The 14899-nt window shown below is 38.4% G+C and overlaps 1 long non-coding RNA gene across 3 annotated transcripts; it reads left to right on the top strand.

Moving 5' to 3' along the window:
* Nucleotides 1-9533: 9533 nt before the first annotated feature.
* LOC109200313 (uncharacterized) lies at nt 9534-14899 on the top strand. 3 transcript variants are annotated; one of them, XR_002060493.2, is made up of 5 exons: nt 9534-9593; nt 11681-11792; nt 12532-12689; nt 13125-13180; nt 14136-14899. It is a non-coding gene; the product is annotated as an uncharacterized LOC109200313 (long non-coding RNA). The 3 variants fall into 3 exon arrangements; XR_002060492.2 differs by having other exon boundaries at nt 11681-11785; nt 13122-13180; XR_002060491.2 differs by having other exon boundaries at nt 13122-13180; nt 14136-14898.

Consider the following 14899-nt stretch of genomic DNA (forward strand, 5'->3'; position numbering starts at 1 on the left):
CAATGTTTTATAGAGGCCTGTTCAAAGTTTGGTCTGTTTTCAAGTGGAAAAGAATTAAACCAACTTCTTCATTGTTCTGGCTCCTGGAGGAACCAGTGGTGCTTGGGGCCAAGCTGGATACTTCAGAATCAGAATCAGAAAGGGTTTTATTGCCAAATGTTGAGCAGGTTTACAACATTAGGAAATTGCTGCGGTACTTAGTGCAAACATACTGTTATACAACTCTTAAATAGACATAAAAATAAGAATTAAAAGTGCTAAGTAGATAGATATATACATGAGTGCAGGTGGTGATCAGTGCCAAACATGGAATGATGCAGTGAACACAGTGTAGGGTCATGTGTTAGTGGTGGGAACAGTCATATGGTTATTGTTCATGAGTCCAACAGCAGAGGGGAAGAAACTGTTCTTGTGGCGAGAGGTTCTGGTGCGAATGGACCGGAGCCTCCTGCCTGAGGGGAGCAGGTCAAACAGACTGTGTCCAGGGTGAGAAGGGTCACCACTGATCCGAGCTGCACGCCCCAGTGTCCTGGAGGTGTACAGGTCCTGCAGAGATGGGAGTTTGCAGCCAATCACCTTCTCAGCAGAGCGCACAACACGCTGCAGTCTCAGTTTGTCCCTGATAGTGGCTCCAGCGTACCACACGGTGATGGAGGAGGTGAGGATGGACTCGATGATTGCGGTGTAGAATTGCATCATCGTCCGTGTTGGCAGGTTGAATTTCTTCAGCTGCCTCAGGAAGTACATCCTCTGCTGGGCTTTCTTTATGACGGAGGTGATGGTGGGCTCCCACTTCAGGTCCTGGGTGATGGTGGTACCCAGGAAGCGGAATGAGTCCACAGAGGTGATGAGGGTGTCAGTCAGGATGATGGGGGGGAGTGGGGCTGTGTGCTTCCTGAAGTCCACAATAATCTCCACTGTCTTCTGGGCATTCAGCACCAGGTTGTTGTGGCTGCACCAGGACACCAGACTTTCAACCTCCCTTCTGTAGGCAGACTCATCCCCGTCCGAGATGAGTCCAATAACGGTGGTGTCATCTGCAAACTTGATTAGCTTGACAGACTGGTGGGTGGAGGTGCAGCAGTTGGTGTACAGGGAGAAGAGCAGAGGAGAAAGAACACAGCCCTGAGGGGAGCCGGTGCTGATGGTCCGGGAGTCCGAGACATTCTTTCCCAGCCTCACATGCTGCTTCCTGTCCGTCAGGAAGTCAGTGATCCACCGGCAGATGGGATCAGGCACATTCATCTGGGAAATACTTATGGTGGAACTGGAATTGCCTTTTCAAACAGACTGCTTGAGGCAAAGGTAGTTAAACTGGGGCAAATCATTGAGGTGGCTGGGCCTGAACTTCGGAGCACGGAGGCAGCAGCATCTCTGATTGGGTTAAAATCAAACCAAATTTGTTTCTGAGTGTTTTGGACTTCTGGTTTATGAGTCTAACGTCTTCTGACAAGGAGATGCTGTTGGACTATGCCAATGGACTAGAGCAGGGGTCGGCAACCTGCGGCTCCGGAGCCGCATGCGGCTCTTTAGTCCTTATACTGCGGCTCTGTGTGGTTTGGGCAAATAAATTAGAAGTATTTAGCTGAAGTGTATTTTATTTATGTTAGTTCTTTTTAACTCGTAGTTCTAAATCGGAAGATTATTGTGATATTGAAATATAAAAATAAAATTATATTCTATTATTTTTTTCATCGCTCAAAATAAGAGTCACACTTGCGGAAGCCGGTATACCCGCCGAAACGCCGTCCATTTATCGAGACTTTCAACGCCAGATAGGCCAATTATGGATCTTCGGATCCACATTATGTTAGCAGCTATTCTCCACCGTGAACTATGTTAAAGACAAACACCGTGAGTAAACTGACTTCGGCATGCTTTTGAGCATCTCTTTATTGAGCACTTTTCACATACGGTTGCTGTACGCATACAGCCGGCTGTAGCTTTTCAGCTCACAGCCCGACATACACCACCAACAACACAACAGCACAGATAGCGCAGACGTAAAGACGCCGAGGCGTGATTGCGGGTGTCGCTCAGGTGCGTCCGCCTCCCCTGCAGCAGCACTGCAAACCACGCCTCGCGGCACGCATTAACCAGGTAAAATATATATTTAGGCAGAATTTTGCAAATATCTATTTTTCATTTTTCAGCAGCATAGTGCTTTTTTCCAATTATTTTTTTAAGAGTCAGGTCAAGGCTCCAACAGCCCAAAGGCGATATAAGGGTGGCGGCTGACAACAGTTTGTTTGCTACATGGATCATTTTAGTTCAGGTTGGTGTCTTTCCTTTTGTTATATTTCTTTAAGAGTTCAAAATGTGTTAATTACATAAATAAAATGTAATTTTCTCTGTAGCACTTCATGGATTTCATAAGCAACACACCTTAGTTGTTCACACAAAGCACAAAGATAAAAAACAATATATACAGTGTTATCTTCATTTTAGATGTCAAAAAGTATTTGCGGCTCCCAGTGTTTTCTTTTGCGTGGAAACCGGGTCCAAATGGCTCTTTGGGTGTAAAAGGTTGCAGACCCCTGGACTAGAGTTTCCTGATAAAAAAGACTGTTTTTCAGAATTGGGACTGAACTTTGACTTTACAGGACTGAAAGGACCTCTACTCATGATTCGAGAAGATTTGGACTTTTGCATGCTCAGTGGTAAGATGTTGTAGTGTCTGTCCAAGAGTTAAATAAAAGGCAATTGAGTGGTGTGTGTGGAGAGCAAGGTTAGGAGTGGAAGAGAAGGTAAAACGTATTTGGAGGGTTTTTTTTAAACCCCCTTTGAATAAGAGGTCAGGTGATCTGCAATTGAGGATTTTGCTTGGGGCTATTGCTGTTAACAGCTTTGTATCCAAGTTCAATACAGATGTAAGTGGGTTATGTCCGTTTTGTCAAGAGATCGAAACTGTTTTTCAGGTTTCTTGATTGCAAACGCCTAGAGCCACTGCTTTGTATGGTGATGCATGTCTTCAAAAAAATGTGGAATAGCTTGGTCTCCATTGGAGTTTCTGTTTGGTGCTGGATACATGAAAAAAGAGGATTCAAAATGGAAGTTATTAAACTTTGTGGGGGATCAAGCAAAAATTTCTATATATTAAAGTAGAAAAGATAAGATTAACAATATTGCAGGGGTAAGGATTGATCAACTTTTCATTTCACACGTTAAGTATAGAGTTAAAGCCAAATTTCAGTTTTATTCTTTGACAAATAATTTGTCTGAATTCTCTTCCCAGTGGTGTTGCCTGAATATGGTGTGCTCTGTTGTGGATAGTCAATTAATTTTCAGTTCTTTGTTTCTGTGATGGCTTTTGTTTTCTTTCTTTTCTTTTTTTTGTGATGTATCTGGTGATGACCTGATTGGTTTTTACTGTAAATAAATGTGTTGGTAAAATAAAAAAAAAATTATTTCTTTCTTCCTGTCCTTCTTTTTCTTTTTTTTTTTATTAAGGACATTTTTTTTTGTAAGTGGGAAAGCTTCTTAGGAGTGGCTGGCCTACCTAAATGACTTCAACAGTGCATTGATGACTCATTCAGGAGGTCACAAAAGAATCCAGAACAACATCTAAATAATTGCAGGGCTCTGGCCACAGCTTTTGCACTGGCCACAGTTAATATCACTGTTCATGACAAAAATGGTGGAATAGTAGAGTTCCAAGGCAAATATCTAAAAGAACACAAAGGCTCATCATTCATCATTTTCCACAAACATCTTGATAATCCCTGACACTTTGGGAAATTACTCTTTGGACTGACAAGACAAAAGCTGAACTTTCTGCATCCAATTACATCAGGTTGTGGGAATTATATCATTTTTATATCATGTTTATTCTTTTATATCCTTTTATTAAGCTTTGAGCAGTGGCAGTTGATGAAAACATTTATTCAATTTATTAAACATACAGTTTTAATCATGTTATTACACACATTGCATATGTGCTCATAGGAGTTAAGCACTCAATCCTGTGAAGGTCAGAAGCTTCGTTCAGCGTGATGTCTGAACTGATATATTGTAGGAATGACTTGGAGTGCTGTGAATGAATGCACAACATGCTTACACACACACAGACATTAAGTACAATTTCTAGGGTAAAGGTGAAATATATCTTTGCTTTGTCTTTGCTTAGCAACGAGTGACACAGAAGGTGTTAAAGATAAGTATACCATGAATAAGTCTACAGGAAACATCTGGTCAGACAACCATATAGGGCAGAATGTTGATGAACACAGAAACTTGTTTAACTGTCATTAATTATAACCTATGCATGTGATATTCTTTCTGACGCAAGAAGGGGCGTGAACCCTTACATAATAAAACCATTTTGAATTTATGCTGTGACGGAGATCTGTGTTGACAATATTGAGCTGTGTATCTTCCCACACATGTGTTTAATAAAATCATTGTTTTGACGCACTTGGACCAGTGGTCGTTTGTCTTACACCTCAATCACGAATCGGGACAAGGTCTAAAATGAAAGAATTTCATAAAAAGAACAAAAACTTAGATGTCGGTGTGAGATATTTGTGGCTTTAGGACCTGGGGACCTTTTCGCGATTTATCTGCTAGAACTATGAATTCTACTCTCTCTATAAAGAAAGAACAAAGTTCCAAAGAACCACCAACACCATAAAAAAAAGAAGATACTGGAAAGGTCGAATCAAAGCGCAGATTTAAATCTAAATGAGATTCTTTGGCATGATGTTAAACAGGACACTCAAGCTTGAAAACAAGCTTGAAAGCTTGTTGTGGTGTCACAATGTAGTTATCACAAACCCTTGATTGTAGTTCTTGGCACAACAAGTTACATGTACATAACACAGAACATATTGTAGGCAGTGTGAGGTGTTGATTGTAATTAATTTACTGGTTTTGTTGTGTTTTTAAATGCAGCACTCTATAATCTTGTTTGTTTTTTCTCTTAAATTTATTGGTTTGTTTCATTATTTTTTTCTTTGTCAGTTTACAATTAGATGCTGAAGTTTGCTTTTAAGCATGCATCACATAAGAATGCCCAGCTGTTTGACCCATGATGTGCAAGTCTGCCCACGAAACTTATGGCCCCAGCGATAACAGAACTGATTTATGTACTGCAACCTTTTCCTCTATTCATGATTTTTGTTTGTTTAAAAAGGAATCAAATGGAAATCAAATTGAAGTCAGTGCTTGGTGGAGACTAGCTCTGATGTTTCACTCTGTCTGTCCATGCTTAACAGAAGACAAGTTTTCTGTGAGTAGATGGTTTGAGGCTGGGATGGTGGGGGGAGTCCAAGTTCTTTGACAGAACTTTAAAGCAGCAGAATGAACAGATGTTTCCCAATGATTAATGTTCCTCCCTGACTATCCTCAGAGGGGTTGCATGCCCATGCATCTCTAACCCTGTACACCTCCTCCGCAGCACTCTATAATGCTAATTTCTTCGCCTCACAGTTTCTCTTTTGCATTTAATTTTGCCTTTTCTTTAATTTATATTTCTTTCATGAAACATCTGCTTTTACTTTAATACAATTCTAACAAGTCAAGTGTTACTAAATGATGAATTTAATTTTTTGTAAAGACAGTGTATTGAGAAGTACATCCAGTTTCATTTGAAGCCACTACAGTGCAAGTTTAGGTGGAAATCCTCTCATACTGTAATATGGCAAAACAATAGACACCAGGGCTGTGTGCTGAAGTGATCAATCATAGAGAGAACCAAATAGAAACAGTCAGGCACTTCTCCCTCTCAAAACAGTAATTTAAATAACATAAACTGTGTCTTAAAGGTGTCATCTCATAGTGTAAGCCTGACCCCAAGTGGCAGAAATGGGAATAGAAATGCTGAAAGTTCTGTAGAGGAGTTACCAGGAAAGAGTCTGCTTCTGTTTTCTGTTCTTCACCTATTTGTTCTGTAAATTTAGACTTCACTCCAGCTTATTTTCATTCACATAAAACAGATAATACAATACATGTAACTTCTTTCATTCAGTCTTAGCTGTTGAGTTGCAACAGCTAAGTTGAAAAATCCATCATCAATGAGAGAGTTAGCATAACAGTTATTGTGACTTTGCAAAACATGCAAGTTTTTTATTCAGACTTGTCTCTCAGTTCATCTCCTCTATTTTCTTTTAATTTTTGAGGGACTGTCGAAAGGAGTGCAGAGCAACAGCGTCCCCTGCTGCTTCAAATGATGAGTACGGACCCCTGTGCACACAGTCTCAAGGGAAATTGCCTGTTAAAATCTAGCACTGTGTGATAATGAATGCCAGGCCATTGGTAAAGGGCTCACATTAAATATTTACAGTCTCACTTAATATTTCATATGGTAATTTTGTATTTAAATTGGATTTAATATTTAATATAAATACAGAGCTAAGTGCAGTATGCTATTCTCAAACACCAATCCAGACACTTTTCATATGACCTGGGGGAGTAAATATGACACAGACTACATACAAATGTAGACCTTCAGTGTTAGAACACACAGACAAACAAGGACAGAAGGACATGATATCATCTCTGTTTACAACATTGGCTTTTATACAGAGAGGGTCACTTGAGCCATTTTTGTTTGAACCATCTTTAAGGCTAGGCAAAGGCTTTATTCACAGTTTACTATGTTTCAATTGTAAAAATAATAATAATAATAATGATATATAATTACCTGGTACTATTGATTTAATTATCTTTGCACTCATAAGTAAATGAGTAAAGAGCCAGAATTTAATAATTAATAGTAAAATTTGCCTCTTCATCATCAAAGCATTCATTACTAGCATGATAAACAAGTTTTTAAAAGTTTCTCACATCATGTGTGAGAATGTGTGTGTGAATGGGTGAATGACTGGATATGTAAAGCGCTTTGGGGTCCTTAGGGACCATAAAGGCGCTATATAAATACAGGCCATATGTTGGCTAAAATTTCTTTCACATGTTAGGAAAGGAAAACTAATGAGACTACTCATCTACTTGCTAATGGTAGCCCTGTTTCCACACAAAACAGAGATGGTCACTGATCTTAGAGCAGTGAAAGTTGAACAGGCGGCAGCTTGCCTATCATTCTGCTCTACGCCACCATATTTCCAACTAAAAGCTTAACCACACTTAATGTATCAAATCAACCAAATACTTCAGAGTAACAAAATTTTGCCTTGTTATGTCATCTATTATGTGTACTTTGTAGACACATGTAAATGTCATTCTTGTTAAATTAACTATTACAGGGCAAGTATTCTGAACATCAATGTTGTTGTTTCAATTAGATGATATGTTTTAGATTAGATTAATTTACTTAGATACAAATTGAATTGAGATAAAGTGAATTATTAACACATCCAAAAAATGTAACATTCTTCTGTATTTGGCAGCAAGTAACAGCATCGAACATTATTGTTATAATTAGTTCTTCCCCTTTGATGCCTCTTTCAACCGATTTCTTTTTTTTTAATGCTACACTTTCTTCAGCTGCTGTCTTTTTTATTGTCATAAAATGATGTAATTTGTATCTGTAGAGATTTTCAGCTTTCGTTCATCAAGATCTGATCTGTGATTTTAGGTTTTTCTTTAATTCTTTTGAGAATTACATTTAATAACTTGACTGTTATATTATGTCATCAAAACAAATTCATCTGATGAATATGTTCCATATTTGTACTTTTTTTTCATGAATAAGAGGTCAATAGCACCACTTCTCCAAAAACTTTATATCAGACAAATATTCCTAAAAAACCTCATTGCTACCCCCTGTACGGTGTACATTTTAGGACATCGTCAGGTCTCAAGAAAAAAGTTGTCAGGTATCAGACAAAAAAATGTCAGGTCTCAGTTCTCAAGAAAAAAGTTGTCAGGTATCAGACAAAAAAAATGTCAGGTCTCAGTTGTCAGGAAAAAAGTTGTCAGGTATCAGACAAAAAATTGTCAGGTCTCAGTTGTCAGGAAAAAAGTTGTCAGGTATCAGACAAAAAGATGTCAGGTCTCAGTTCTCAAGAAAAAAGTTGTCAGGTATCAGAACACAAGGTACCAGACAGAGAAAATCTTCCTGCAGGTGGCGCTGTTGTCATGTCCCACCCGAATTGATTTCCAAATACGTCATCAACGCGTGACAGTGGGAGAGCGTAAGGTCATTGACCTCACCGGAGTTTTACCGCGGTTCAGGCTCCTAACGACACAAGGTAAGTTTAACTTTTTCTCCCTTTTGTTCATATTTTTGCCACAGTTGTGTTATATTAAGTTGCGGTCATGTTGTGAAAGTTACATATCAGAGAAGGAAAGCTAGTTTTGTACGAAACCAAATCAGTACTATTTTTGTCTGGCTAATTCATTCTAGCTAGCGACAGTGGTGAAACGTGATTTAAATTTAAACTGTTCAGTAATTGTTTTGTATACATTTCAGCAAATTGACAAGCTGAAAGCTTACGAGCAGCCTGCATCCTTTCTGTCGCTCTTTTTCTTTATTTCTCTTTTCTATATTGCTACTGTCGGGATATTTTTTGATCCCGATATGTTTTTTTTCTGTTGTTGTTTTTAGACTTTGCTGCAATATGTCATCTGACGATGATGAAAGGAGTATCCGACTCTGGCTGGTTCCTATGACTGTACCAAAAATACTCTTTTTATAAAAAGAGCATTAAAAATAAATGACTGAAGTACAACTTATTTATTAACTACTGTTCACCTCTTTCATATCAAAGAAGTGTATTTTTTGCTACACATATTTTATTTGTGGGCACTGAATAGACGATGCTTTTAGTGTAATTGCCACATAAAAAGATTTAGTAATTTACTGGTTAATTACTTGTGTTCAGAGTAAGAGGTGGGTGATCAATTAGACTGTTGTTGTTACACTTAACCTTTCAAGATACTACGATAATAACGTTGTTCAACAAAGGCTTAAAACAAAAGGAAATCAGCTGTGCACTGAATTCATATGGGCATAAAATAAGGTAAGTCTGCATTTCAACAGTTTCCGTGACAACTCTCTAACACACATATTTATGGCTTAATGCTACAGAATTCAATATCCCCGTGTTCAACACGTTCTCACTCCCAACTCGTTAAATGTGTGACACATGGTCAGGCTCCCTCTGCTTCACTTATCGACGCGCAGAGGACCCCCGTCGCGTCGATAAGTGACGTGCAGGGTCCTCCTATTGAATATTATAGAGCTCCCTAAACGTTGTTTATTGACGACAAGAGATTGCCGCGGAAGAGCCTGTTGTCCGTATATTTATACATTTCCGAAATCACATTGTAGTGACGTGTACTGAACACAATATATTATATAAAGTAAACAACTACCTGAGAAACAGCAGATACAGCAGCTAAATTAATTATAGGCTATTACTTTTGTATCGTTTATTGCATTTATGGAGGGAGAGGTGTATGCTGGGTAATGGCACAGCTTGCCACTGGGTGACTTTATTCACCCGCTTCGGCTGTTATCAGTCCATACAATGGGCGTTATTAGCAGAAATCAGTCCTATAGATATGGGCCATCCACCTGCTAGATTGTTCAGAAGGTTGTTATCATCCATCCAGATGGAGGATCACTAACAGGAGCGTGGGAAGACTCCAGAATCCACTCTGGGTGGAATCCGGTGGATACAGCAGTGTTACAGGTAAGACCATTTAAACGGACAGCATTTATAGAATGACTATTAAAAGTCAGCGAGTGTCAATAATGTTAATGTGGTTATGTTAGTAATACACCGAGTGCTAATATAACAGCTTTAAGATGCATTTGTAGATATTATTACGTGTTTTACCGTCTTTATGGTGCTAGCTTAAAGTTACGGTGTAAACGTTAGCTTATATTGTAGTAAAGCTGTTACTGTTTAACCCTTTAAGACCTACCATAGAACCAAGTCCGCCAGAGCTTATATTATATTTTTACATGCTGTAGTGCCAATTGTGGGAGCATTTCAAGTTGATATACATCAATACAACCATTATAGCCCAAATTTTAATAGTATGTATGCATTAAGTGCATAGTAATTACATAAATTGCAAAAAAGTGCAATAAACTACAAAAAAATTGAAAATCGTTTTTGTTTTTTTGACATATATTTCTAGTTAGAGAAATTTAAGAGGCTTATCCCTCAAAACTGTAAATACAAAAAAGTTGCACAAACTAGTTTCCCACCACAGGAAATTTATTTGAAGTGTCTTCATAGTTTTACTTTTGAAATACACCAATTTTTATATACTGCAGGAAAAACGAAAATAAATATTATAGTGCAAATTTGCAAAAAAGCAGCATATGCATCAAAATAAACTATTTCCAGCAGTGCAATTCGAGTTCTAAGCATCCCAGAAACGACACAGAAAGTCATAAAGTCAAAGATAACTTTTAAAAACACCAGTATAGGCTCTGAGGCCCTGATAGTAAAAAAAACTACATTTCCGCGAAAATGACGTCACTTCCGGTTTCGGGCAGGTAATGGCGGACATGCGAAAGTTCGCGCTGACGTCTATTCCAAGGTAGGAAGTGTTATGAACAGCTGATCGGATCGGCAAAACGTGTTTCTGGAATATTATGTTTTTGTTGCTGCAAGCGCTTTTTATGCAATTTTTGCAAAGCTATATGTGGAAGGAAACCGTGACCTAGGACAAGCTGATGGCATAAGATGTAAGTACAACTTCTCCGGTTTCATATGTAAAAAAAATTATTGCTCTAGCTTACGTGGTTGCAGAGCTACCAGGATTTAAAAATAGTTACGCAAAACGGAGCGTGCCCGCTCCAACCGGTTTTAAAGGGTTAAACGATGTTGGGACAGAAATATTAGCTTCTGTCATGACTGATGAAGTTACTAGTTAATAAAGTTTCCAGTAAAGCGATTAATCGCAGCCACAGATTAACAGTAAATATCCCGATTAGCTTCAATGCATCTGTAATAAATATGTGCACGTTTCAGTGCTTCGTTTAAACTGTATGATACTTATACTGACCCAGGGTCAGTGTAAAATACAATCCTAGCTGTGTGAACAAAGCCTGGCTCCTTTAATCCTGCATGACAAACCTCAGGATGCAGGATTTTATTACTCTTTCCTGCTGGCACACCTGTCACACCTGAGAGTCAGCTAGAAGCTTACAGTGACGTGGACATCATGCAAAGACTGCCAGACTCTGTAATACTGTAAATGATCAGTGACTCAGGTTAACACTAAACTTTAAACAGTACCTCTGTGTCTCTGTGTGTGCTGAACATCTGGAATCAGGATTTCATTCAGGCTGCATTGACTGTGGGACTTTTCTCTGTTAAAAACAGGTTGAAGACGGCTCAGAAACAGTTGAAGATTAAAATTTAGCGTTATGGCTGCTCGTGGTGTGTAAAGCCTCTACTCAGCTGTATTTCTTTCTTTCTATTCTTACTAATTTATGTTTGTTGTTGCTTAACACAGATTTCAGAAGAGCAAATATGAGCACTGTTGCTTAATCCTTAATAGTTTAAAGCAGGACTGGATTGGAAATAAAAAAAAATCCAGATTCTTCTTCCACAGAAGTTTCATTTGTCAGTGTGGGACTGCTGAGTCACCTGAAGAACTCATTTCATTCTCCATGATGTTCATTTACAGAACTGTTTCACAGGAACTGATTCCTCCCAAAGGGTGAACTAGTGTGTTTCCATAATGATATGTTTTTCATATCTCGTTATGAATGTACTTCTTAAATGAAGGCAAGTGTTTGTCCTTTTTTGTTCCTCAGGTACAGTACGTGATATTAAGGGCAGGCGGTCATCACTGGGGGAAGACAAGAAGCAGACGTACTTCCAAGAGGGAGCTGCAGTGAGCACACAGCCTGGTCACTGAGGTCAGAGGTCAGAATCTGAAACAGCCCAGGTTTATATTCTAGGGGTTATAAAAAATTCTAAATGTATTTATAAAGAAACCTTTAAATAATATTTTAAATAATAATCATAATTATGATTATTATTAGAAATATCAAACATTTAAGTGGATTTTCTGTCACACGTATTGTGTTAGCCCTGCGATAAACTGGCAGCCTGTCTTTGTCCTGTATCAGCTGGGATAGGCTTCATCCTCCCGCGACCTTGAATTGGATACATTGTATTCCAATTATGTAATCTCATCATTTACAAACTCAAGGTATCCAATCAAAATGTAAGCATTAATGGTAAAAATGGGAAAGCAGAAATAAGTGTGACATGAATGTAAATGTGTTAGCTGACATAGAGGACAGCTACATGTAGTCTGAAAAATCTTTGTTGTCAAGTTTGCTGGTATATCAGCACGAGACATTCTTACATAGAAGAGACTGTTAAAGTCTCTAACTCAGTGACGCATTATTGGTCCAGTCTGTTTGGATAAATATAGTAAGCTGATGTATGTGCATTTATTGACACATTTTCTTGAGTGCTTATCCAGTTCAGGATCACAGTGGAGCTGCAGCTGGATATGTTCAGTAAAGAAACCTTACAAAAGTTAACATAAACCTGCATCTCTGTACGTTGTTGTCCACAGGATGAGAAAATCGAACTGGAAGACTGTGGAACATGTTAATAAATGTCTGTGTGTTTATGCCTGTGTCTTTCACAGGAGGCACTGAAAGGTTTCCCTAATAGTTCCTGGTGAATCAAAGCAGAACCATAAAGGTTGCTGGACTGCATGATGGCCTTACCCCTGAGCAGTCATCCTGTTAAAGGAGGAACCAGTTAGAAGCTGTTTTCAAAGCAGCTGAGCAGATTTTATCTCAAGTAAGCGATTAACTGTTTGTTCATTTGTTCTGCCACTTAAAGAACATTTAAGGACGTCTTTTGAGTGTTTAGTTGAATTAATTCTACTGGCTCTCATGGTCATTTGTGATTATGGACATATTTTTCATGTTTTCAACCATTTAGTAAATTCTATCTATTTAGTAATATCTTTCAGCTATAAAATATAATATAAATATAAAAATATCTAAATATCTCCTGCCCTTTATATTTTAATGATGTAAGACCAGATGTCTGTTATCGTGTTACATTAGCATTCCTCACATATGAATGAGATGCTGTACAGTACAATCCTACTGACACATGAGAGGGATAACGACGGTTATTCAACATTGTTACACGACACATTCGAGCTGCATGTTGCAGACAAAGTGGCTAAATCATCTTTTTTGTGGTTTATTGTCTTCAAACCAGCAGACAAAGCTGATGGCAGAAGATGTTTGGAGAAGAACTTCAGGCCGTGGACTGAAAAGGTATTTTTTTCTTGTTATCAAAAGACATTTGGAGTGACGGCTTCTACAACTGTGCTGATGTGAAGCTTACAGTCTAAGAAATCACAGTGTTGATATTCAGCACAAAGAGAAAAGCTCACTTGTTTGAATTTATTTACAATCATAGTTTTTATACATTCTGACTGTAAACAGCTTTTACAGCTTTGATATTGTTTGACACTCGATATCAGGTGATGGTATTTAATTTAAAGGTTTCTGTGTCCCAATGAGCCATTTACACTGACCAGTGTTTCACTTTAACTGTAACATATTCATTATTTAGATCCAACATTTCTAAGAGAAATAACTGAATGTAAAAAATGGCAGCCCTCAGGCCAGGTTTATAGAGATATATGCATGCATTATGAAAGTTATGTATCCCAGATCATTTTTAGTCATCTAGTCATGGCAGACCCACCCCTTCCTCCCAAGTTAACTGCAACCCAAAAGAACTAGTGGGGCTATTCACACACTCACAACCAGTGTGGGGTAAAAAGAGCCACTAAAAACCTGTCAGCCTGCACAGCTACAGATGTGCTAAAAGCTATAAGAGTTAGAAGCTCTGCTTATGGAGAAACTTTCTAAGCCTAACAGGGGACGGGTACTCCTGCCCAAATAACATGATATAACCCCACATACAGCCCAGCCATAAAATGAACCAAGTCATTTAGTTAAAGACAGCATGGGACCAAATGCATGTAACCAGCCTGCACCAACCTGACATTTCTTCCTCCTGAATTAAATGAATGAATGGATGAAAGTTAAATGACTACAAACCTAAAGCCACTAGTTCCCACACTGGAGTTCCCTGACACTGTGTTAACTGTACTGAGCTTGTATCAACAGTTGCAGCAGGCTAAGCTACCTGAGAGACTGCATTGAACGATTGTTTCTATCTTAATGGTTTCAGCTCATATGTTCTGCTTTTTCCTTTCAGTAGATCAAAGCAGCTCGTGCTCTTTCTGCTTCCATTTTGATGGCAAGAAGAAGAAGAAGAAGACTTCAGCGAAGTGGCGTTCATGGTCTCAGTGGACAGTCATGGTCACACACTGCATGTGGTTTTAAAAGCAACATGTCTGTTCACCACAACAATGGAGATGTGTAATATTAGTGCATGCTACGGTTCGTTCTTGAACATCAGTTTTGTTTTCTACTTTGACCACTTAGACCAAAAAAAGTGTTGTTTTCAGATTCTTTATTTTAAATCTATGAAGCACCTGCTCATTTTTTATTACAATTAGTTTCACATAAATGGTAGTGTTTCCTTTATGATCTTTTAATGCTTACACTACACTGTACACGTCTACATTAGAGACATTTCTGTTACCTATGTATGAGACTGGGCTGCTTGACTACGATTTGGAAATGGATGCAAAATCACACGGATCATGCTATTGTTTGTTTTTTAATATGATGGACTGAACACAGGAGGTATCTGACTAAGCAAAGATTAGTCCGATCCCATTTCTACCTGTCTCTACTGTTTCAACATTTTACTGAAGTTTGCTCAACTGTAATTGTCAGGATATATATTTATTCCAGCTCTCATAGGGCAAAGAAATGACTCAGACTTGTCAAATGTTCTTTGACTTGATACACAATATGAAGTTCACAATTTTCTTACAAATAAAACTATAACTAGAAAAAGTTGCATTTCCTGCGAAAATGCAGTGTGGATGCTTTAAAGCTGAAGCTATCTGC

This window comes from Oreochromis niloticus, linkage group LG11 (genome assembly GCF_001858045.2).
Source record: "Oreochromis niloticus isolate F11D_XX linkage group LG11, O_niloticus_UMD_NMBU, whole genome shotgun sequence".
Classification (NCBI taxonomy): Eukaryota; Metazoa; Chordata; class Actinopteri; order Cichliformes; family Cichlidae; genus Oreochromis; species Oreochromis niloticus.